Source organism: Protopterus annectens, chromosome 9.part0, assembly GCF_019279795.1.
Source record: "Protopterus annectens isolate FY-2018-M chromosome 9.part0, PAN1.0, whole genome shotgun sequence".
Taxonomy (NCBI): Eukaryota; Metazoa; Chordata; order Ceratodontiformes; family Protopteridae; genus Protopterus; species Protopterus annectens.
In genome coordinates this window covers 475,833,743-475,857,482 of record NC_056743.1, presented here as the reverse complement: position 1 = coordinate 475,857,482, position 23,740 = coordinate 475,833,743, and the positions used below count along the sequence as shown (strand labels likewise).

General features: G+C 42.4%; 1 protein-coding gene across 1 annotated transcript in view; it reads left to right on the top strand.

Annotated features, from left to right (window-relative positions):
* The window catches only part of ANXA4 (annexin A4), a gene marked incomplete in the record, with an annotated part of 219,510 nt that overhangs the window by 38,896 nt on the left and 156,874 nt on the right, over positions 1-23,740 (top strand).

Here is a 23,740-nt window from a genome sequence, read left to right as displayed (position 1 = left end):
GCGTGCTGTAGCTATCTCTGCCACTATAGAAGCTATAGTTGGCATCTTGCACATCAACTTATGGACTGCTACCCTGTGTGCTGGGTGGCTGTATGTGACATAGTTGAACTGCATCATCACAAAGACTTGAGAGAGATGTGTGGATTGCCCGTTCCGGTGGCATAGAGGTATGATTTAGTATTAACCTTTTTAGCCACCGGGACTTTCCAGTTACTTGTGTGGAGAACTTTAGGGATGTTGCAGGTGTTGGCCTTGTATATTCTACACCAGTTCCTTGACTATGTACTACAGTATGTGGATGAGTGTATATCTATTTCCCAAGGACTGCAGAAGTGAACCACCACTATTCATGTGTTTTACACCATAGCCCATTTCCTTGAGGCCCTGTGAGCCATAGATTACATAAACACATTGCCATCGAGGTCTCACCTGGTCTTTGTAGATTGAGAGAAATAGAAAAGAAAGACATGAACTGTCCAGGCAGTTTACAGGATTTAGACATATGGCATAAATCTGGCCTATATTACTGGCTCAATAAGCGGGACTTCATAAGGTCGTTTAGTGTGATAGGTGCACATATAGGTAGGTTACTCAGGGCATTTTACACAGTTAACATATAAGCACAGAGAAGGCCACACATAATGGTGTAATTGTTGATCTTGCAGGCAGCAGCGGATATGTCATGGATAGCAACCTTGTAGGCATCCTCAACCCCATGGCAGAAAGTGTACAGCATAGCCCATGCTGAAATAGAAAATGTTGTAGAGAGCACCGATGGTCAGCTAGAGGGATATTTCCACTGTCCCTGCATGTCCGATGCAGTGCTGCAATATGTAATTGAGACTTGTAGCAAAATCCTGATTGTGTGTGTCATGTTCCATAGTATGGTATTACAGAAAATGCAGCAAGGAAACTTCCCAGAAAGGTCCACCATAGCAAGGGGACCCACAGCAGGTGAATAGGCTCGTGCTGTACATAGTCACTCTGGAGAAGAAATGACTTGTAGTCCACGTGAACTTTGGCACCATCAACACTGAATACAATGATGCATGTATCATCATATCCAGACTTTGCAAGCCAGTGGATGGGGTGACCATACTGTACATCATGCATAATTATATCCACCCTGTTTAGCATCTGTCAAACTTTAGGTATTTGCATTGAAATTGGTTCCTTGTTTTACACTGAAACTAGCTGCTAGCTTTTCCTGACCAGCAAAAAAAGTTACACAAGTTAACTTCTGCATATGTAGACTCTGTAGCCATGACTGCATGTAGGCAGCTTGGTTTGTACTGAGAATGTTTACTTGACGAGCCTATTTACCTTCTGAAGTGCATATTCTCATCTTAATAGAGGTTTATTTGGTTTGCCTAAACTTCTGCAGTGTATTCACCATTTTCTCCCAGTTTAGTGTATTGAGCAAGGGGCAGTCACTGCAGTTTGTACTGATTTGTGTTAGATGGGTTTTGACAGGTTAAGAACTGAACTGGTGGGATGTGACACGTCCAGTCAAAGATACTCTGTCATGACTTCTTGAAGTCATGGATGGAGCTTTCAAGACTGCCTGCTGAACCCTCTGCTTTGGACATGTCTGATATCTTAGGTTCATAGATTAGTACTAGGCTAGCTGCCCTTTTTTCCCTAGCCAATTACCTTATGTGAGAATCAAACCTTGCACCTTGTGTCCATAAGGTAAACACCTTAACCATTACGCCAATCTCCCCCCTTGGAAATAGCTTGTGCAGCAGGGTGAGTATTGTTTTACTGCTTACACAGTATCCGACTGGGAGCAGCAGAAGGCATCACTAACAGCAGAGCCTCAATGCAGGACAACATGTTGGCCATCACTCACTGGATAATCACCTGTGGGATGAAGTCTTTTCTGGGAACGTCTTTGCCCTTATAAAGGGTTCCGTCACCAAAATGCCTCTTGCAAAGTTTGTAATTTTCCTGTTGAGACAGTGATATTTAAGCTAAACCTAGCAGTGCTCATAGGTTTATAAATAAGGAACCTTCACCAGTACATAGGATCATAGGATCGTATTGACCAGCTCACTACCACAGAACAAGATGCACATCTGAAGTGCCAGGAGGCCAAGTCAGAGGAGGAGGTCAGGTGTGAAAGTGTAGAGGCTTGAGAGGTGACTGCTGTCCTTTCAGTAGGTGCGTTCCCCTGGTAGAGACCATTCTCATTGGAAAAGGAAAAGCTGCAGTAGTATGTGGCCTTAACAGCAGGTACAAGTACGACTCAGTCATTGTCCACACTGGTGTCAACGACCTGAGACGTACCTCCTTGGACTACATGAAAAGAGACATTGAGGAGCTCTCTGATTATGTAGCCCAAGCAGGTATGACCCTGACCTTGAGCAGTATCCTACCTTCACCTAGAATGATGCCACAATACAGTGATAAGATGATCAGCTTTAATAATTGGCTTAAATTCTGGTGTCATGCAAAGGGGATCCAATGTCTGTCTGCCTGGGATGACATGCTGGACAAGCCACGCTGCTTCGCAAGGGACGGCTTGCACCTGTCACCCCTGGGCTTCCGGATATTGGCAAAGGCTCTTGCCACCCCCATAGTGCCTTTTTTAGGCAAGGCTCAAATTCTAAACCTACCACCCTAAAACACAAAAAAGGAAAAAAACTAAGGGTAATGCTGCTCAATGCCAGAAGTCTCAATCTCAAGATGCACGCACTCGAGGCCCTTCTCAGTATGGAGAACATCGATGTCTGTGCTGTGACAGAAACCTGGTTCAAGGCTCCTGAGAGCACCCCAGCACTATCAGGTTTCACCTCATATCATGCGTTCCGGCCCCAAAATCTGGACAACATCAAAAAAGGAGGGGGGGTGTCCATATTCATAAAGAACACCCACACCTCAAGGTTGGTGGCAACGCACGATGCATTGGAGACCATCCAGGTGCAATTAACCATAGACAAGACTGCTCTGCAATTTGTAGCATGTTACAGGCCACCCTCTCAAACTCAGGAACCTCACATGGCCTTCCTGAAAACACTGGAGGGGATAAATGTATCTCCAAACACCATCATACTAGGTGACTTCAACTACCCTAATATAGACTGGGAACACTACTCAAGCCCAAACTCTCTAGCCCAAAGGTTCCTGGAGTTCATAAACTCAAATGCCATGGAACAACTAGTCACCATCCCCACAAGAGGAGAAAACATACTTGATCTCATCATCACAAACGTGGGATCACAATGTTCAACACCGGAAGTATACCCCTCACTGGTGAGATCAGATCATAAACTAATCTCGCTGGAGGTCCTCATCCCGCCCCCACCTGAAATAAAAAAGACCACAGTGAAAAACTTCTCAAAAGCCGACTTCACACTTCTAAAAACTAGTGTGGTCTCCTTTAAGGCCCCTGAGCCAGTGGTAAACATTACTCAAACCGCTGAATCACTTGCAAATGCCTTCTACCAGCACCTACAGGACTGCATGGATCAGGCAATCCCAAACAAAACTAAGACTCTTTGTACCAAAGGCAAGCGTCCAGTCTGGTGGACCCCAGCCATAAACAAGCTCTACAACAAAAGGAGGAAGCTACTACAAGATAGAGCAAAATCATTGAAAGGTAAGACACCTTTGATCATTATAAGTAAAAAACTAAGAGCTCTCATAAAATCATCCAAGGCTAATTTTGAGAGAAAAATCACCAAGGACACAAAAGACAATCATAAGGCCTTCTTTAGCTATGTTAGAAACCTAGGAGGAAACTCCCAGATATGCTCAGAATTAGTTCAAAATGATGTGAAGATTACTGAACCTACACACATTGCCAACATACTGGCTGACAGATTCAGTGCAAACTTCTCCCCCCCCTCCCCCCCAAAAGGAGATATATTTATACAAGAGGATTGTAGCCCCCCAAACATATCCAACGCCCAGGTGAGAACTGCTCTCTCCAAGGCAAAAAACACAGCATCCATGGGACCGGATGGTGTCCCCAGCTGTGTGCTCCACGAACTCAATGAGGAATTAAACCCGCAGTTAGGACAGCTGTTTAATCTTAGCATCACCTCAGGATACGTACCCAAGGAGTGGCGCACGGCGACTGTGGTCCCACTTCACAAGGGCGGTGCCTCCACCGACCCTGGAAATTACCGTCCCATTAGCTTGACAAGCCTTATCTGCAAAGCCATGGAGAGGATCATAATGGAACTCATAAATAAAGACATAGGGAACTTGCAGACTTTGGATCCAACCCAGTTTGGCTTTGTCAAAGGCAGATTCTGCCTTTTAAACTTGGTTGACTTTTTCGAAACAGTCACCAAGGCCATTGATGAGGGAAAGGCAGTCCATACAGCCTACCTCGACCTGGCAAAGGCCTTCGACACAATACCCCACTCTGGTATCATCGAAAAACTCATCAGCTTAAATGTAAACCCATACATCACAAGATGGGTTGCAAACTGGCTAAGTGACAGAACCCACAGGGTCAGAGTTGCTGGAGCCATGTCAGACTCAAAGCCCGTCACAAGTGGTGTCCCACAGGGCTCAGTCCTGGGTCCACTCTTGTTCGGCATCTACTTTTCTGAAGTACAAGCAAACACAGGAGGGTTATGGCTGACAAAGTTTGCAGATGACTGCAAACTGGGCGCCATAGTCGAAAACACTTCTGACACAGATATCCTTCAGAAGGGCCTCACAGAAACGGATAACTGGTGCCAGAGCCATGGCCTAAAGTTAAACGCCAAGAAATGCATAGTCATACCCTTCGGGAAAAACAAGGTTACCCCTAGCTACCATATAGGTGGCAATCCACTGAGCACAGAAGAAGTCATCAGGGACCTGGGGACCCAGGTTGACACTAGCCTTTCGTTTGACACTCATGTTGCTAAAGTAGTCAGGAAAACCTTCTACATTGCCCACCTGATCATGAAGGGATTCACATCTAGATCGAGGGAGGTCATCGTCCCCCTGTACGTCATCGTCCCCCTGTACTCATCACTCATTAGACCTATGATTGAGTACAATGCCCGTATCTGACCCGACACCTGCAGCAGCTGGAAAGGCCCCAAAAGTTCCTCACCAAAAGGATAAAGGGTCTCAAAAATATGTCGTATGCTGCCCGACTGAAAGAACTCCAGCTCTACTCAGTCTCATACCGCTTGCTCAGAGGTGACCTGTGCCTGACATATAAGGCCATGTCAAACCCAGATTTGATGAATATGTTTCACCTCAAAAAATCTAGATCCCTCAGAACCACAAGGGCGGGAGACTTAAACCTTGACACGGTTATTAATAGGACGTGCTGGAGGGACAGATTCATCACCCAGAGACTCCCTATGCTGTGGAACAAAATACCGGTACATGTGAGGCAGAGCACCTCGCTGGCCTTGTTCAAGAGGAATCTTGACCAATGGATGGGAGATCGCAGATATACCCCAGGGATTACTTCAGTGTCACTGCTTGACAGAGGCACAGCAAAATAATAGGCATAGTTTTATTCAAACTAAAGGGGTGGCGAAAGCCACATAACTATTGGCTAGGCTTATAAATGCCCTTGGGCAGATAGCCTAGTATGAACCTATGAACCTATAATTGATTTCTAAGTAGGTGGCTGCTGCATGTTCACTTGTACAGGGTGCTACACTGTGGAAAAGTAGGCTACAAGGAAAAATGGCCTTCTCCAATGCTGATATTACTGTCCAGATGGCTACCTCGTTCTTTTGACTATAGCCTGATAACAAGGGATCTAATCAGGATCTTGTCCTTGTCACTTTGTTGGGCCAACAGCAGTTGTTGGGGAAATGGATTGGCCAGTCAGGAAAAGGTAGCTCAAACGAGGTAAAGGGAAATACTTTAGAGCAACAAACAGTTTTTTAGTTGCATGTCAAGGGCATTCTTCATATAGCAAGAATGATAATTGTATTTCTTTGAAAGGTTTGTCAGTCATCTGAAAAACTCAGTTTTTGGTGAATGCCTCATGATGCACTTCAGGAAGGTTCAGAAAAGCACTAGTAAATTGGTTCATAGACTTAATTAAAAACTTTTATGGCTTTTAAGCACAACATTTAGGCTTTACTTCTTGGAAATAACAGTAATGTGATTGGGACATGGATTCTAAATATTTAGAACTAATTTTAAATGTGTGTCTTCAGCAGCATCTGTCATTTTACCAGCCTGCAGTAAAGACAAGATAAAAAATAGCCTGGCACTAAGTTTTCTGAACTTTTAATTCTTTATTGCAGCTTTAAAAAGTACTGGGAAACTAAAGCTCCATAAGCAGCGAGCAATTATGTTAAAAAGCATGTGTAATGACACCCTGCAAGCAGGGAGGAGTAATGTGTTAGAGCAATGGTTATGAAGACAGGCATTAAAGGGCTAGGGAGTTATTTCTGTGAATTTTTTTATTTTGAGTTTAACCAGGGTGTAGTAGATTTCCATTGGATCCACCTATTTTAGTATCAGCCTGGGTAAGTGCAATAGTTATATGACATTAAATAAAGAGTGAATGACCAAATGTAATGCATATTATATAGAAAGTGAATGTCAGAGTTAGCCTGAGGGTAAAAAGGCAACAGATGAATGACACATGCAGAGTGACTGACATAGTACATTATATCCATGCATTGTAAGTAGAGTGGTAATTGGAAATGGCATGCTGTAAGAATCGCAGTGAAAAGTAGTCGGATTAAGATTTGTAGAGGGAAGAAGGGTATGATATGACCAGTGAGATAGCGGTTACATTATTCTAGAGTCTTGAATTGTGCTTTTATTTCTAATCTGAAAAATGGGTAAGGGGAATCATCCTTAAGAAAAGGAATGAGAGATTCCCAGAGTTTGGGACCAAGAAGAATGAAAGCATAGTCTGTGCAGTGAATCCTAGTTTGAGCAGTTTGGAGGAGAGGACCTGAGTGGTTAAGAATTCTAAAAAAATGAATTGCCATTTTAGTAGCTGTTCAGCATATGGTGATTAAGTAACCTGCTTATACTGCAATGTAATGTGAATGTGTTAACTGTGGTGAACTTGCTAATGGGGAAATCCCAATCTGTCAGCAGCAGATGCAATTATGTGTCAACAGAAAACACATTTCTGTTTTTTTCTCGTAGCAACTAAAAGCTGACTTCTGTTTTTGTTATTACTTTAACCTCTGTTGTACTTCTGACCTACACATTATGATGATTTCTATAGTAGGTGTTAAGTTCGAACAAGTTTTTGTGGAAATGGCTCTGAAATTTTCTTTGTAGTGTTTCTGTTTGTAACTGTCAGAGTTGTTTGGATAACTCTACTGTTTTACCCATTGGTTCCATATGCCTTGTTATAGGAAAAACTTTTATTGATCCTGTATTTCATAAGAAGTATGTTGCTGCCACTGTTGCTAATTAGGTAGATACAGAGACCCAGGAGAGGAGGTTGAAGCTAGAGGTGGTGTTTTACTGTAATTCTCAGTTTCCTATTAGAGGGAGGCTAAATCATTCCATTCAAGGTTTTGTTAAGTTACATTAAAAGTACTACAACTGCCATGTTTCTTTTACAAAAAGTACATTTTATGATCTTTTTGTATTAGCTGCCTTCACGTAAATGAAACTAAAGTGGCTGTTTGTCCATCCTTACTACTGCTACTAGTACTGTGTAACATATTTTTTTTTCTCTCTCTTTGCACAGTTGACATTGACTTTGGGCTTTGTCCAAGGCCAGATCCCTTATATTCCTATTCTGTGATTTGAACACTGGAAATTCTGAATTTTTTTCCAAGAAGGCGGTATACACGGAGGTCCTGTAATTTCTCACTTTCACAATAACATGATTGATTTCACGAGAGGGGGTGTGCATTAGTACTGTAATGGTGATGTACACTGGTGTTATGAGTGACTTGTCCGCGCATTTATGGTGACATGTTCCACAAAGAGAGCAAGTAGAATAGAGAAAGGGAACACAACTAGGAAGGAAGGATTTGTTTTCAGTGTTGCCACATCTTTTATGCAAAATAGTGAGTAGTTTATTTTACCTCTTTTAATGAAATTTGTTTGGCAGAAATATCAGCCTCTAAAACGGTTTTCTTTTTAACTTTATTTTGAAGGTTCATCCAAAACTGATTTTAATGTCAATTTTTTTTTTTAGCTGTACCAGACAGGGGAAGCTTTTTTTTTTTTTTAATATATATATATATATATATATATATATATATATATATATATATATATATATATATATATATATAAAATGTCTGTAGTCTGAGATATATAAGAAATATTTACCTGAAATGTGTAATAGTGGAGTAAGAGGCTGAGTGAGTAAACAAACAACAAAAAAAAATACTACCTCTTAACTTGATGTGCATGAACAGCCTGAAGAAAAAATAGACTGCAAATTTTGAAGCATAGACTCTGAAAATGGTTTTGAAATGCACTTTACGGGACACTCACAAAAATTACTACTGGTCCTTTAAACTATATATTTTGTCATTGCTGCCCTTGTCTCTCCTTTAAACTAGATGGTGTACATTTAGAAATTGGTCTTCCCACACTTGGACATGTTAAATGACCAGTTCACATTTGTCCATTTTTGGCCATTCTTTTTACCCCCCTCACTTTGTGTGTGTGTGTGTGTGTGTGTGTGTGTGTGTGTGTGTGTGTGTGTGTGTGTGTGTGTGTATAGAGAGAGAGGGATAGAGATCCCTCACATGTGGGTTGCAGTGTAGTAGAGGGGCTTGAGCAATGGGCAGTTTTTGCCCAAAGAGACTTGGGGGGAATATCAGAAACAGACTATGAAGGACTATTAAACAACTGCTAAGAATTTGTTAAGTCTTTTACTAGGTCCTGATACACTTGACTAGTTGAAAGTCCTTGCTCTACTGAAGGTTCATCAGATCCTGAAGTATTGGTAGTAGAAATGATTGTGAAACATTTGCTGCTTCAGGAAAACCATAGTATCTTGGTCAAAATTAATTGTAACAATTTGTAGAAGTTTGTTTTTTTTCACCCTTTTGCCTTCAGCAGTGATCTGAGTTATTGGAAAAGATGAGATTGCTAATCTAAATATTATTTAGACATGCGCATGGTTGCAATTAATTATGCTAAAATGCAATTTGTTGTTTTTACTTCAGAATGTTAGAGCTACAGTGACTGAAACCTAATTAACAAACCACATGTTCCCAGTGCTCTGATGCTTATTTGTTTCAGAAATATTTAAGGTTTACTTTGTACATCGTAGGTATCTGAGGTTTACTTTGTACATCACCTGATGTAGGTATCTGCCCATTCATTCCCAGTCTTTATATGCTATACATGAGGGTACACCAGTTTATGCAAAAGTTATGTTCATTCCCTTTCTCATCCTATTTGTTTGTTACTAAAAGTGTTCCTTCATAAGGGGCAAAGATGGTGGATGCTTGCTGCGACTACCTAATATCAGGGAAAAAAGAACCACAAACTGTGGTAAAAATCCAGCAGACAGTGTCTTGCTTTTCAACTGAATTATCTCTGATGTATTCTAACTGTATGTTTATAAAAGATTTATATGCTCAGTTTTACATTGTCTGCACTACAGCAGAGGTTAAAAGTCATGGTTTTAAGTGTCAAAGCTGTAGTGTTTAAAACTTCCAGATTTTCCCTCCCTAAAACTGTTAATAGATGTAAAAGTTGTCAGATGTCTTCATTAATCAGTAAGTGATAGTTTTCACAAGAGACCGCATAAAAGTGAAACAGTTGCCTTGTAGTTTCTGAAATTGTGCTTAATTTTGTAGTTGTTTCATTGGCCAAAAATGAGAGCATTGATAGTGCTGAGTGTGCCTTATTCTTTTTATCAAATGCCTATTTCTCCAAAAAGTGTTTCAGTTTAGCTACTTGCAAAACTGTACTGACTTTGGCATGACACAGTCTGAGGATATAAATTTGTGGACCACAACCTACAGTGAATAAATACCCAGGAATTAGTCTGTAGTTGCATGGGATGCTGAGGTTGAGACCTACTGCTTTCTGAAATAATGATATTTGAATAGTAGTATGAGTGATGGTTTTTTTTTGGTTTACCATCAATATCCAGAATTGCATGTGCTAGAGTCCACCTTCCACAAAGAGAGCAAGTAGAATAGAGAAAGGGAACACAACTAGGATTGCTTAACAATTTTATATTCCCAAATGACCGATCTTGCCCCCTTCTGGCCCCATGTTAACACGTGTTCCTAAGTCTACAGTGGTAGGGAGTTTCGAGGTTCAGTGTTTGGTATACTGGAAATTAGCATTCTTACTTTTCACAGAAGTCGACCATAGGATTACTCTAGCACATGTGATTCTGGATAATTGAGGTAAACCATTTTTTTATGATTTATGGCAGGGAAACGAAGTTGTATGTACAAGATACTTGTGGGTTTCTATGCACTAAACAGTATTGATGAGGTACTCCAGGGAGACAAAAATCAATCTGAAACAAGGGGTATTTACAGTGATAAACAGTTTTTTTTTTAATTTTGTTTGAAGAAACACTAAAACAAGACTATACATGACATTGTCCTGCATCAGTGGAGAGAGGATACTGAAGGAAATTGAAAGGAATTTAATGTCACTGGGATATGAACATTATATAGTTTCATAGTTTAGTACTAGGCTGTCTGCCCTGGGGCATTTGTAAACATAGCCATAGTGATGTGGCTTTCGCCACCCCATGAAATGGTACAAAAATGCACAGAATAGATTTAGAATACTGTGCCTCTGTCTGGTAGTGACACAGTGAAGGTCCCCTTATAGAATAGAATTAATTTACTGTGCCCCTGTCTAGTAGTGGCACAGATGTGACCCCTGGGGTAAACTTACAATCTCCCATCCACTCATCAAGATTTCTCTTGGAGAGTCGGTGAGGAGCTCTGCCTAATATGAACTGGGGTCTTGTCCCAGGGCATGGGAAGCCTCTGGGTTATGAATCTATCCCTCCAGCATGTCCTATTCATACTTGTGCCGAGGTTTAAGTCTTTAGCTCTCGTGGACCTGATGGATTTGGATTTTTTGAGGAGGATCAGTTCCTGATTGGACATGGCCTTGTAAGTCAGGCAGAGATTACCTCTGAGCAGGCGGTATGCTACTGAATAGAGCTGGAGTTTCTTTAGTCTGGTAGAATAAGGCATATGTTGGAGACCCTTGATCCTCTTGGTGTGGTACTTTTGTGGTCTCTCCAGCTGTTGCAAATGCCGGGTGAGGTACATACCAAATGGGGCATTGTACTCAATCATGGGTGTGATGAAGAAGGAGTATAGGGGTACAATGACATCCTTGGATCTGGATGTGAATCCCTTCATGATGAGGTGTGCAAGGTAGAATGTTTTTCTAACCACTTTGGCAACGTGGGTGTCAAATGAGAGGTCGCTGTCGACTTGGGTCCCTAGGTCTCTGATTACTTTTTCCGTACTCAGTGGGTTGCTGTCTGTGATAATTTGTGGGTACTTTGTTTTTCCCAAAGGGGATGACTATACATTTTTTGGCATTTAGTTTAAGGCCATGACTCCGGCACCAGTTGTCCATTTCTGTGAGGCCTTTTTGTAGGATGTATGTGTCCGCTGGTGTATCGACTATGGCGCCTAGTTTGCAGTCATCTGCGAACTTTGTCAGCCACAACCCTCCCATGTTTGCTTTAACATCTGAGAAATAAATGCCGAACAAGAGGGATCCCAGGACAGATCCCTGTGGGACACCACTTGTGACTGGCTTTGTCTGACATTGCTCCAGCGATTTTAACTTTATGGGTTCTGTCCTTTAGCCAGTTTGCAACCCATTTAGTGACATAAGGGTTTATGTTTAAGCTGATTAGCTTATCTATGATGCCTGAGTGGGGTATTGTGTCGAAGGCCTTAGCCAAGTCCAGGTAGGCTGTATGGACTGCTTTGCCCTCATCAATGGCTCTAGTGACTGTTTCGAAAAAGTCAACCAGGTTCAAAAGGCAAGATCTGCCCTTTACAAAGCCAAACTGGGTGGGGTCAAATGTCTGTAGGTCCCCAATGTCTCTGTTTATGAGTTCCCTAATGATTCTTTCCATAGCTTTGCAGACCAGGCTGGTTAAGCTTATGGGGCGGTAGTTCCCAGGGTCTGTGGAGGTACCCCCTTTGTGGAGTGGGACCCCTGTTGCTGTACGCCAGTGTTCAGGTACATGTCCTGTAGTAAGGCTAAGGTTAAATACCATTTTTATGTGCGGGTTTAGCTCCTCTTGGAGTTCATGTAGCACGCAACCCGGGATACCGTCAGGTCCCATTGATGCTGTGTTTTTAGCTTTGTTGAGGGCGGTTCTCACTTGGACATCTGAGATTACATTCAGCTGGGATAAGTATTTCTTCTTTTGGGGGTGAGGGAGGGGAGAAAATTGCACTGAACCTGTCTGCCAGAATGTTGGCAATATCTGTAGGTTCAGTGTATTTTTTGTCATTGTGAACTAACTCTGAACATATCTGAGGGTTTCCGCCCAGGTTTCTAACATAGCTGAAGAAGGCCTTGTGGTTATCTTTAGTGTCCATAGCGATTTTTCTCTCAAAGTTGGCCTTGGACGTTTTTATGAGAGAACGTACCTTTCTACTAGTGCTGATCAGAGATGCCTTCCCTTTATGGGATTTTGCTCTGTTGTGCAGTAGCTTCCTTCTTTTGTTATACAATTTGTTAATGGCTGAGGTCCACCAGACAGGACACTTGCCTTTGGTGGAGAGGGACTTGGATTTATTTGGGATTGCATGATCCATGCATTCTTGGAGATGTCCATAGAAAGCATTTGTGAAGGATTCGGCATTGTGGGATGTGGTATCCACTGGCCCAGTGGGCTTAAAAGATACCATCTCAGTCTTAAGAAGAGTGAAGTCTACTTTGAGAAGTTTTTCACTGTGGTTTTTTGTGCTGGGGGTGGAGGTGGGATATGTAAATCCAGGGTGATTAGTTTGTGGTCAGATTTCACTAGTGAGGGGTATACCTCTGGTGTGGAGCATTTTGTCCCCATGTTTGTGATGATCAGGTCTAGTATATTATCTCCCCTAGTGGGAGAGGTGACTAGTAGTTCCAGTGCATTTGAATTTATGAATTCCAGGAACCTTTGGGCTAGGGTGTTAGGGCTAGAATAATGTACCCGATCTATGTTTGGGTAGTTGAAGTCTCCCAGTATGATGGTATTTTGTGATACATTCATATCCTCCCAACGTCTTCAGGAAGGCTGAGTGGGGTTCCTGAGATTGGGAGGGTGGTCTGTAACATGCTACCAGTTGTATAGCAGTTTTGCCTATGGTTAGTTGCACCTGTATGGTCTCTGATGATTCATGTGTTGCTACTAACCTGGAGGTGTGGGTGTCCTTGATGAATATGGACACTCCCCCCTCCCTTTGTGGTTTGGCCCGGGTTTTGGGGCCGAAAAGCATGATACGAGGTATAGCCTGGTAGCGCTGGGGTGCTCTCAGGAGCCTTGAACCAGGTTTCAGTGACTGCACAGATGTCTATGTTTTCCTTACTGAGGAGTGCATCGAGTGCCTGCATCTTGAGATTTAGACTTCTGGCGTTGAGCAGCATTACCCTTAGTTTTTTTCCACTTTTGTTTTCTAAGGAGGTGGGTTTGTCTTTTGAGCCTTGCCTAAAAAAGGCACTATGGGGGTGGCAAGAGCCTTAGCCAATATCCGGAAGCCCAGTGGTGACAGGTGCAAGCCGTCCCTTGCGAAGCAGCGTGGCTTGTCCAACATGTCATCCCAGGCAGACAGACATTGGATCCCCTTAGAATGACACCAGTACTTGAGCCAATTATTAAAGCTGATCATCTTGTCTTTGTATTGTGGCATCATTCTTGGTGACAGCAAGATGCTGTTCAGGGTCATAACAGCCTGGGCTACATAATCAGAGAGCTCCTCTATGTCTCTTTTCATGTAGTCCAGGGAGGTACGTGTCGGGTCATTCACGCCAGCATGGACAATGACGGAGTCATATTTGTACTTGCTTTGGAGTGACCTGAGTGCGTGTTATGTGGCGGATCCTAGCTCCCGATAGGCAGCTCAGTCACCCTCTCCTTGTTCAGCCTGGTAAGAGGGACATCAGTGTGTCTGACCTATAGAGTCACCTATTACTAGTGTATCAGGCATGGTATTTGGCCTTAAGGGCTGTGATTGGTTGACACACTGATTTATTGAAGTATGTGTTGCATGTGTTTTGTTTTGAGGTGGTGGATTTTTGGATGTCTGCTTTGGGAGCCTCTCTTGTTTTGGTAAGTTTTGTATTAGAGCCTCCGAGTATGTATCTGTGTTTTTATGTGTTTGGTTTGCAGTTGTGGTAGGTCTATGTGGGACTGGGTTTGTTGTGTGTGTGGTTACCATCTCCTCCTGTCTGGTCATGCCAGCCCTGAGTTGAGAGAGTTCAGCCTCCAGTTTGGCTATATAGTTGCATCTCTCACATGTATTTGTGTTTGTTGGGAGGAGGAGAGGGTTGTCTGTGTACATGAGACAATTGTAGCATTGTCTCAAGATACCCAGATTAACCAGCTGAACTGGAGAGGATGCCAGTAATTTACCACTCTACATGCTAGAACAGTATAAGGGAGTGCTGTGCCTTTAAGGGAAGTGGATATTCACAGGGGTGGTAGGTGGATGTAGTGCTTACTTAGTAGAGAAGTTTTGAGAACAACTGCTAGGCTTATAATATAGCGAGTAGTCTGATTATACTAAGAGTAGAGGTTCCTTAAGGGAAAATTTGAAGAGCAGACTTAGCGGAGCCAGAAGAAGTTTAACCTTGTTTAACCGGCACTGCGCTATGCGCACAACCGCGCAAAGCCATGCAAACGCGGATTTTAAACAGGGAACTTCAAAAGAGCTAGAAATGGTCCAAAACAAATTACTACAGCTGTTGTGCTGAGGTCACTTCCTACAGGGACAGGTAGGCTGCTCAAGGCTCCCCATTCCCACTGGTGAGCAAAGAAACTTCCTTCTATCCAAGTAAGGTAATGGATAGCACAGGAACTACACCACAGCCCAGAATACAGCAATGCCTGTAAACTGGTCTAAACTAGTCGAGGAGAGGCGGGAAAACAAGGATTATTTTTTTGTTTTTAGATAGAAACAGTTACAAAGGCTAGCATACTTTAGTGGGCAGCCTCAACAGTTAAATTAAACAAACAAACTTTCGATCAAATTCGACTAAAAAGTAACTTTAAGTGCAGATTTTCAAATAATGCATCAAACAGCTAAAAAAACAGTTTAAGCTTGTTTAGGGCAAGCTAGAGAAGCTATTTCAAGTAAAAAAGCAGCAAAGATACTTAAATCCAGAAAGTAGTTGCTTTTCTGAGTTCTCTGTAGCTAGGACCACTCTGCAGGACCACAAGGAGCTTGTCTGAGTAATTACTACATAGAAAGTCCAGATATTGTAAGAAATGTATATATTTTGGGAGTCCTTCAGCTCTGCCAGTGAGCCATGTTTTTTTTAGCTGCTGTTTTAATAGAGAAATGTTTGAAATGCTATTTCCTGGAAGCCCCCCCCACCAGCATTTTTCTATACCAGATTTAGAAATGAACTACATAGTTGTATGGAGCTTAGTCTCCTGCTAGTTGGCGATAGGAATAAAACCAGTAGCATGAAGGTGGGTTTTTTTTTTTTTTTTTTTTTTTTAAATGAATCCTGCTCCAGTTAAGTTCTGCAACTGATAGCATTCAGTTAAGGAATCTGTGAAAGTAGCACATTTATTTTTTCTTCCATATATCGTTCCCATATTGTATGGAAGAATACAAGAGGGTAAGGGCCAGATGGAGAAAGGAGGAAGGTAAGGTTGGGTGTAGGATATTAAATTTATTGTTTATTTGTTGACCGGGAAAGTTCACTGGGCTTGAGACCCATTTCCAGTGGAGGCTCGGGGAGAAAAGCTCCAAGTTGCATGAAAATCATTACATGAATTTGTAAGGAAACTGTTACTTATAAAGCAAGTGAAATAATACAGAAAACTGTCTAAACAGCACATATGTTGTAAAAAAAAGGCATGCTACGGTAATAATGGAACATAAGCATGTAGGAAAATTATACAGTTAGAAATTAACATTTTATAGCTCAAATTTTTTTTGTGGGGGGGTTAGAAAAAGAGAAAGGTAAGTGTAGTAGGAAAGTAGAATTAAAGAGTTAAACTTAAAGGTAGGATAGATATAGTTAGAATCTTATAGCTAGGTGGTGAGACTATGTTGATTATAGGTGGCATGTATTTAATGGTAGCTTTAAAAGTAGAATGTGACAGAGAAGAGAAAAATGTGTTTAAGATAGTTGTACAGATGTGTGGACTAGGATACTAAAGATTAGGGATCACTCATGGTGTAACAGTATGACATGTATATAAGTATAGTTGCTATGTGAAACAGTTTTGCTAGATTAAGGAGGCTGTGAATGTGTGTTGCATTTGCTAGATTAAGGAACTGTGGTTATCTGTGAGGTCTCTTTTCTTTTAAAAGAGATTATATTGTCTAATTCTGTAACTGATGATGGTAGGGCGTTGCACAGTTTAGTTACGGAATGGGAATAGAGGCAGCTACCTGCTCTTTTACTAGGTTTTGATACTTTAGGTAGGTGTTAGTGTAGATTTTTGGATGTGACCTAAGGTTCAATGATATTTTTCAGAGAAGGGCAACACTCAGGTTTATAAATGAGTTTATGGGCAAAGGTAAGTTGTGTGTATTGTAGGTGATGTGCAAATTCTAGCCAGTTTAGTTCTCTAGCGGCCTGGCAGTGGTAGGTACAATTTGGTTGGGCTAATGCGAATTTTGCAATCTTATAATAACAGGACTGCAGTTTGTGTTGCAAAGAGTTGTGGGGATTGGTGAAGATAGGAGACCCATATAGTAAGGTTGGAAAGAAAAGACTTTCTGCAAGTTTTATTCTGATAGATTTTTCTAACTATTGTTTTTCTGTAAAGTTTGCCTAATTTGAAGTGTCTTTTTTTGTGTTATTAATGTGCAAGTGAGAGCTAAGTTGCTGTCAATAGTAATCCCTAGCAGTTTGGCCTGATTTATTAACTCTATTTATTTGGGTTTTGTTTATGGAGAGTATAGTAAAGTCTGTGGGAACAGGTTTAGATGCAAAGATGAGTAATTTAGATTTATTAGGGTTAAATAGCTGTAATTGGTTTATCCAGAGTTCTGTGGATGTAAAGGCCTTTTGTGTTAATGTTTTTGGAGGTCAGAAAGGTTATTGGAGGTACAGATTATGGTTGAATCATCTGCTTATTGTATGGTAGTACAGTCATAAGGAACTTTTATATAGGTCATTTATAAAAGTGTTGAATAGTGGGGGTCCTAAGATTGACCCTTGGGGCACTCTATGTTGTTTGGGAGAAAGCTAGAGAGGTTATTCTGCCCTTTTATGGATTGCTGTCTGTTTTCTAAGTAACTAGTGAACCAGGTTATAGTGGCATCAGAGCATCCTGGTGGTTGCAGTTGCTGGATAAGTTTGATGTGGGAGACTGTGTTGAATGCTTTTGAGAGATCCAGTAACATGACTAATGTAAGTAGGTTACTATCTAGGGTGTTGTAGATGAAATTTGTGATGGAGACTAGGGCAGTAATAGTATTGTGAGATGGTCAAAAACCATGTTGTGAGACTAGAAAGGCCAATTTTCACCTTCTGCTATCAAGCAAATGAAATTGAAAAACCTGTATTTTTTTCTCAGTTGCTTGCTTATATCCCCCGAAAATTGTGTAGATTTAGATAAGGTAATGCTTCATGAAAATGTTCATGGTGAAAGTAGCCTTAGATGCATAACCAGGGAATTGACCTCTTTGAAGGACAAGTTAATCCTGCTTTTACCTAGCATCTTTTTGGAACCACCTGAAGTACCTCTTTTTTTTTTTTTTTTTTTTTTTTTTTCTGATGCTGTTATACAAGATGTGTCCCGAAGAGGTCTTGAGGAGAATCGTGAAACTGGGCTAGAAACTTACTGCTGAGTGGTACCAGTAGAGACTGGTGCTGGAGCTGTGTTCTGTTGAATTCTGAAAGTTAAAGAAAATGGTCAGGTGTTTCTGATTTTATGTACAGTGTGTTGTTTGGAAATAATGAAATAATAAAGCTTCTGTTAAAAATGGATTCAGATTCTTAAGTATAGTGAAAATGTTCTGTTTTAGTGTTATCTTGAATTGTTTCACTAATATCTTTGTGAATACCTTGTGGATTAAAAATGCATTAGCTTTGCTCTGTGCTTCATATTCAGATTATTTTGCTTGTTTTTACCACTGTTAATGAGATTGAGATTTAGGGAATCAGATAAAGCTGAACTCTGGAGATGCTTAGAGGATAAATGGCAAACTCGTGAAATATATAAGCTTGGGCAAGGTGTTATATATGCAGTGCTCCGAGCTATAGACAAATAGGGGGAATCAAAAGGAGAAGACAAATATGACTCTCTTAAAAGCACTGTAGGCCACAAAAGTATTGGATGTGGCTTCCATATTGGACTAGGTCTGATTTCCCCCTCCCCCCAACAACATTTGAATTGATTTTGAATTTGCCTTCTCTTTTACTTTTTTCTTTCTTCATTTGATTTGTATTTGTTTAATGGGATGGAGCACCTAGTTTCAGGCTCAGCCCAGGTAACAAAGTGATGCAACAAAAAAAAAATAATTGTATAATCAGCAGTTTTATATACATAGTACTCAGTTTGGATAATGTACAAGTTGTAGGCAGGGGTATAAAGAAACTGGGAATGTTGGAGTAACCGGTGCAGTTCTGCTAAGTATACACTGCAGAGCTTGTGATGCTTCTTTCTCTAGGGCATTGTATTAGTATTGTTTTACTAGGCTACTGCGGTGGTGGTGCTCTGGTAACATTGTCGCCTCGCAGTCAGACGTTGTCCTATTTGATTCTCAGCCAGAGCATCTTCTGTGTGGAGACATGCGTGAATGGGCGTACCTTCGTTGAAGGTTGTGCGTCAGGGCTGGCAACTTGGCACGTAAAAAAAATCTACTGCCAATCATTAGCAGACTGGAGTTCCGCTGTGGTGACCCCTAACCGGGAAAAGCAGAAAGACACAACAACATTGATGTCCTTCAAGGATGCATCTGCAGTCCTTACAAATGGGTTGTCCTGTCGTCAGGCAGCCCTTCGGTCGGCCGGATTCCAAAGTCTGGGTCTGGCCTCGGCTGGTGTCGCACTTCACCCGACGTCATAGCTTCAGTTCTTCGGGTATAAAGGCATCAGCCGACGCCATTTTCCCCAGTCTTTCTTGCCGCGTGGCGCCCGAAGCAGAAGCTGTTCGCAAGTGCCGGTCGGTCAGATCCAGAGATTACTACTACCGAATACTATCAAGACTTCTAAAAGCTAAGTACCCGTTGGGGACTCTTTCTTGCCTCAGCCGATGTCAGAAAAAGTGAATAACTGTTTAACTTGTGGGAAACAAATACCTCATAAAGATTTCCACTCTTACTGCTTACCTTGTTTAGGCCCAGACCACGACGTAGCAGCTTGTCTAGCCTGTGCTTCTTTCAACCGACGGACGCTTAGACGTCGGTCGGAGTTTGCTGAACAGTTTTTCGGCTCAGATTTTGCGTACATAATGCCGTCGGATCCTCCGACTTCTCAAGTTGTTAAGAAACGCAAAGAAAAGGACAGACACTCACGGTCCGCGGTTTCGGCCGAAACCACGGTTAAGCAAACTGCGAGTGTCTCGGTTTCGGCCGAAACCGAGCAAACGGTTCTATCTTCAGCCGAATCATGACTACTACCGAGGCCCCTTCTACCCTGGTTGAATCGGCCTCTGAAGTTCTACCTGCTACTGTGGTTTCACAAGAATTATCGGACACCATCCCTTTGGATGTTTCTACCCCTGCACGTGGTGCTGCTAGGCCGCCTGCAGCCATGTCTATAAAGGCCTTTGCCAGGGCTAAAGCAGCCAAAACTTCTAAGTCTGTGCCTGTTAAGCCCTCCTCTCACAGGCCCAGTTCCAGTTCCCAAATGCTTACTCTGGCAGAGGATCTCATCTCTTTAATAAGGAGATCCCAATCTCACCCAGACAGGGCCTCTCAACCTCCAGAAAAGAGACCTAGAGCAGAGCCCCCTGAGCCAGTGTCCTCAGATGATTCTTCTGATGATACAGACAATACAGACCATCCAGAGGCTCCTTTTTCTACTTATGAAGATTCCGATGCTGAGGAATCGATTCCTTCTGCCTCTCCACCAGAGGAATTTTCCTTTGGGGAAACTTTACATGCCATGAGAGAGCAATTCCAATGGCAGGGACAAGATTTCTCAGATTCAAGGAAAAGGCTTAGGACCTTTTTGCATTTACCACAACATAGGCCTTTAGCTATACCTCCAGTTCTTCCTGTTGTGGATGATGCATTTAATGATGCTTGCACTGCTCCTGATACTTTACCTCCAGTCCCTGCTAAGCCCGACAGGTTCTACAGGGTCCCGGGCACTCATCACCATTTATACAAGGCTCCTTTTGCAAATCCCGAGACTATCTCCCAGGGGCCTAAGGCAGTAGCTTCGACCTCCGTTAAAAACCCTCTCCCTTCTGAAAGGGAATCCAGGTCCTTAGAGAGATGGGGTAAAAAAGTATACACCTCTGCTACTCTCTCAGCTAGGGCATTGAACTGTCAGTTTCATATGATCCAATACCAGGAGTTTATGCTTGATCAGTTAACTAAGAAACTGTCCTCTGATGATTCTTTAGATAAGAAATATGTTCTAGAAATGGTGCATAACATTCAGCAGGTTAGTAACCATTCCTTAAAATGTAGCTATGATGCACTGGAGGCTTCCTTTAGATCAGCCATGACTGGCACAGTTATAAGAAGGCATGCATGGTTGAAAGAACAGGTCTTGCCGGATCATGTTAAAGCAAAACTACTAGATGCTCCTATGGATAAGGTCAGTTTATTTGGTTCTCCTGCTCAACAGGTACTGAAGAAAATGGAAGAGAAGGCAAAATCTGTACAAACAGTGAAAGATTTCTTACAGGTTCAGCCTCCAAGGTTTAGCAGGAACTGGCCTTCCAAAATTGGTCCTTTCCAGACTCCTCTAAAACTCAGAGAGGCAGGAATAGGCGATCAAGAGGCAGAAATCAATCCAGAGGAGGTGCCTACAGGGACGCCAGTGGCAAGGTAACAACCAACGAGGCACAGACACAACTACTACCACTGCAACAGGACAATCACAGTGACTTGGCTCTGGCACCGCCTACCAGGGAACAAATAGCAGCACCCTTAGGCGGAAAGTTAGCCTTATTTTCAAAAACTGGCACTATATCACAAGAGACAAGTGGATTTTGCAAACTATAGACCAAGGCTACAGGTTTCATTTCCACACTTTACCAGGAAAAAGAGGAATGCCAAACCTACCACCAAATCAAAAGACAGAAGCTCTAAAACAAATAGCTCAATTAGCAAAGATGAGAGCTGTGGAAAGGGTACCATCTATGGAACAAGGCAAGGGATTTTACTCCAGACTATTCCTGGTACCAAGAAAAGAGAAAAATTGGAGGCCTATTCTCGACCTGTCCGCTTTAAACACATTCATCATTGTTCCAAAATTCAAAATGCTGACCCTACAGCAACTTCTTCCCATGCTGGGCAAGGAGTATTGGCTGGTAACTCTAGATCTCAAGGAGGCATACCTGCACGTCCCCATACGACCAAATTGCAGAAGATACCTCAGATTTCTTGCAGGATCAGAGCATTATCAATTCTCAGCATTGCCCTTTGGCTTATCTACTGCGCCCAGAGTGTTCACGAAATGCCTGGCATCAGTAATCGCTCATTGCAGGCTTCAGGGAATCCAAATATATCCATACCTGGACGACTGCCTGATACAAGCGGACAACAAAACAAGCTAACAGAAGACTTACAAAGAGTCATTTGCTTACTACAAGCCCTGGGATACACAGTCAATATAAAAAAGTCAAGACTGATACCATCCCAAAGAATAACCTTCTTAGGTGCAGAATTGGACACAGTAAAACAGATGGCATTCCTAACTGCAGAAAACAAGAACAACTTCCTCTCTACTTCTTGGCATTAACAAAGCAGAACAAACTAACAGCAAGGAAAGTACTGCAGGCCTTGGGCTTCATGGCATCCTGCATAATCCTGGTCCCCATGCCAGACTGCATATGAGAAAGCTACAGTGGTACCTAAAGAATTTATGGTCTCAACACAGGCACAGCTTAGAAACCGAAATACCACTAATTCCATGCCTGAAACAAGAGTTCCTATGGTGGGCTCAGGCATGCCAGTCAAACCCAGGTTTGCCCTTCCACAGCATTCAACCAAGCCAAACCATCACAACGGACGCCTCAGACCTCGGTTGTGTTGCCCACATGCTGGACAAGTGCATACAAGGCTTATGGACTCCAGATCAGCTGCACCTGCACATAAATCAAAAAGAAATGCTGGCAGTAAAACTAGCAATCCAGAATTTCAGACCATTCCTCCAAGAAGGCCAGTTGATGATAAGGACAGACAACACCAGTCATGTGGTACATCAACAAACAGGGAGGCACTCATTCATACCCTCTATGCCGGATGGCACTGGACCTATGGAATATGGCTCTGAGTTACAACATTCAGTTACAAGCAATTTTTGTACCGGGAAAAGAAAACATCCTAGCAGACATATTAAGCAGAACTACCTCGGATGCTCACGAATGGATGCTACACCCGGACATCTTCAAGGTCATCACAAAGAAATGGGGACTGCCACAAATAGACCTATTCGCATCCCCACTCAATCACCAGCTCAAGAAATTCTGCACAAGGACGTACCACCCACTTGCTTGGAAGGTGGACTCTCTATCCTTCAGTTGGAAAGGCCTGACAGCATATGCATTCCCACCTCTTCCTTTGATGCACAAGGTGCTATTGAAAATCAAAGAGGAACGTCCAAGGATCATTCTGATAGCTCCAGATTGGCCAAGACAACATTGGTACCCATTACTGAGGAGCATGTCTCGGGGAAAAATGTGGACACTACCCTGATTCCTTTGATGTTAACTCAGAGCGACTACAACATCCTGCATCCAAACCTGAAAACTCTGCAACTGACTGCCTGGAACATTACATAAGAGCAACTAACCCAGATTTATCCCAAAGGGTTAAAGACATTATCCTTGAGGCCCGCAGACCCTCAACAAGAAGGAACTATGCAGGAAAATGGAAAAGGTTTCTCATTTGGAGTACCGAGAGGGGCAAAGATGTGTCAAAGGTAGACATTGCCAACATCCTGGAGTATTTGGCAGAGCTTTTCCATACAGGCCTGTCCTATTCCTCCATCAAGATACATGCATCAGCTATTTCTGCAGAATACAGCTTCGATCCCCCTGTCTTTTCGCATCCTCTACTCAGGCAGTTTCTGAGAGGAATTAAGAATGTAAATCCGCCTAGGAAACCACCATTACCAGCATGGGACTTGAACTTTGTGCTAGAAAAATTGACACCCCCCCCCCCCCTTTCGAACCAGCAGCAACAGCAGATCTTCAACACCTATCCTGGAAAACTGCTTTCCTGCTGGCAGTTACCTCAGCAAGAAGGGTTTCTGAGCTACAGGCTTTAATGGCAGTACAACCCTTCCTAATCTTCCATCAAGATAGTGTCCATGAGAACTAATCCTACATTTATGCCTAAGGTGGTATCCAGAGTGTCTTTAAACCAGGCAATCCACCTACCTACCTTCTTCCCCAATCCACAGAACAGGGGGGAAAGACTGCTGCATACTTTGGATGTACATAGACAGTTACGCTACTACCTGGACAGAACCAAGGGCAATAGAAAACTGACCAGCTTCTGGTAGCATATGCAACAGG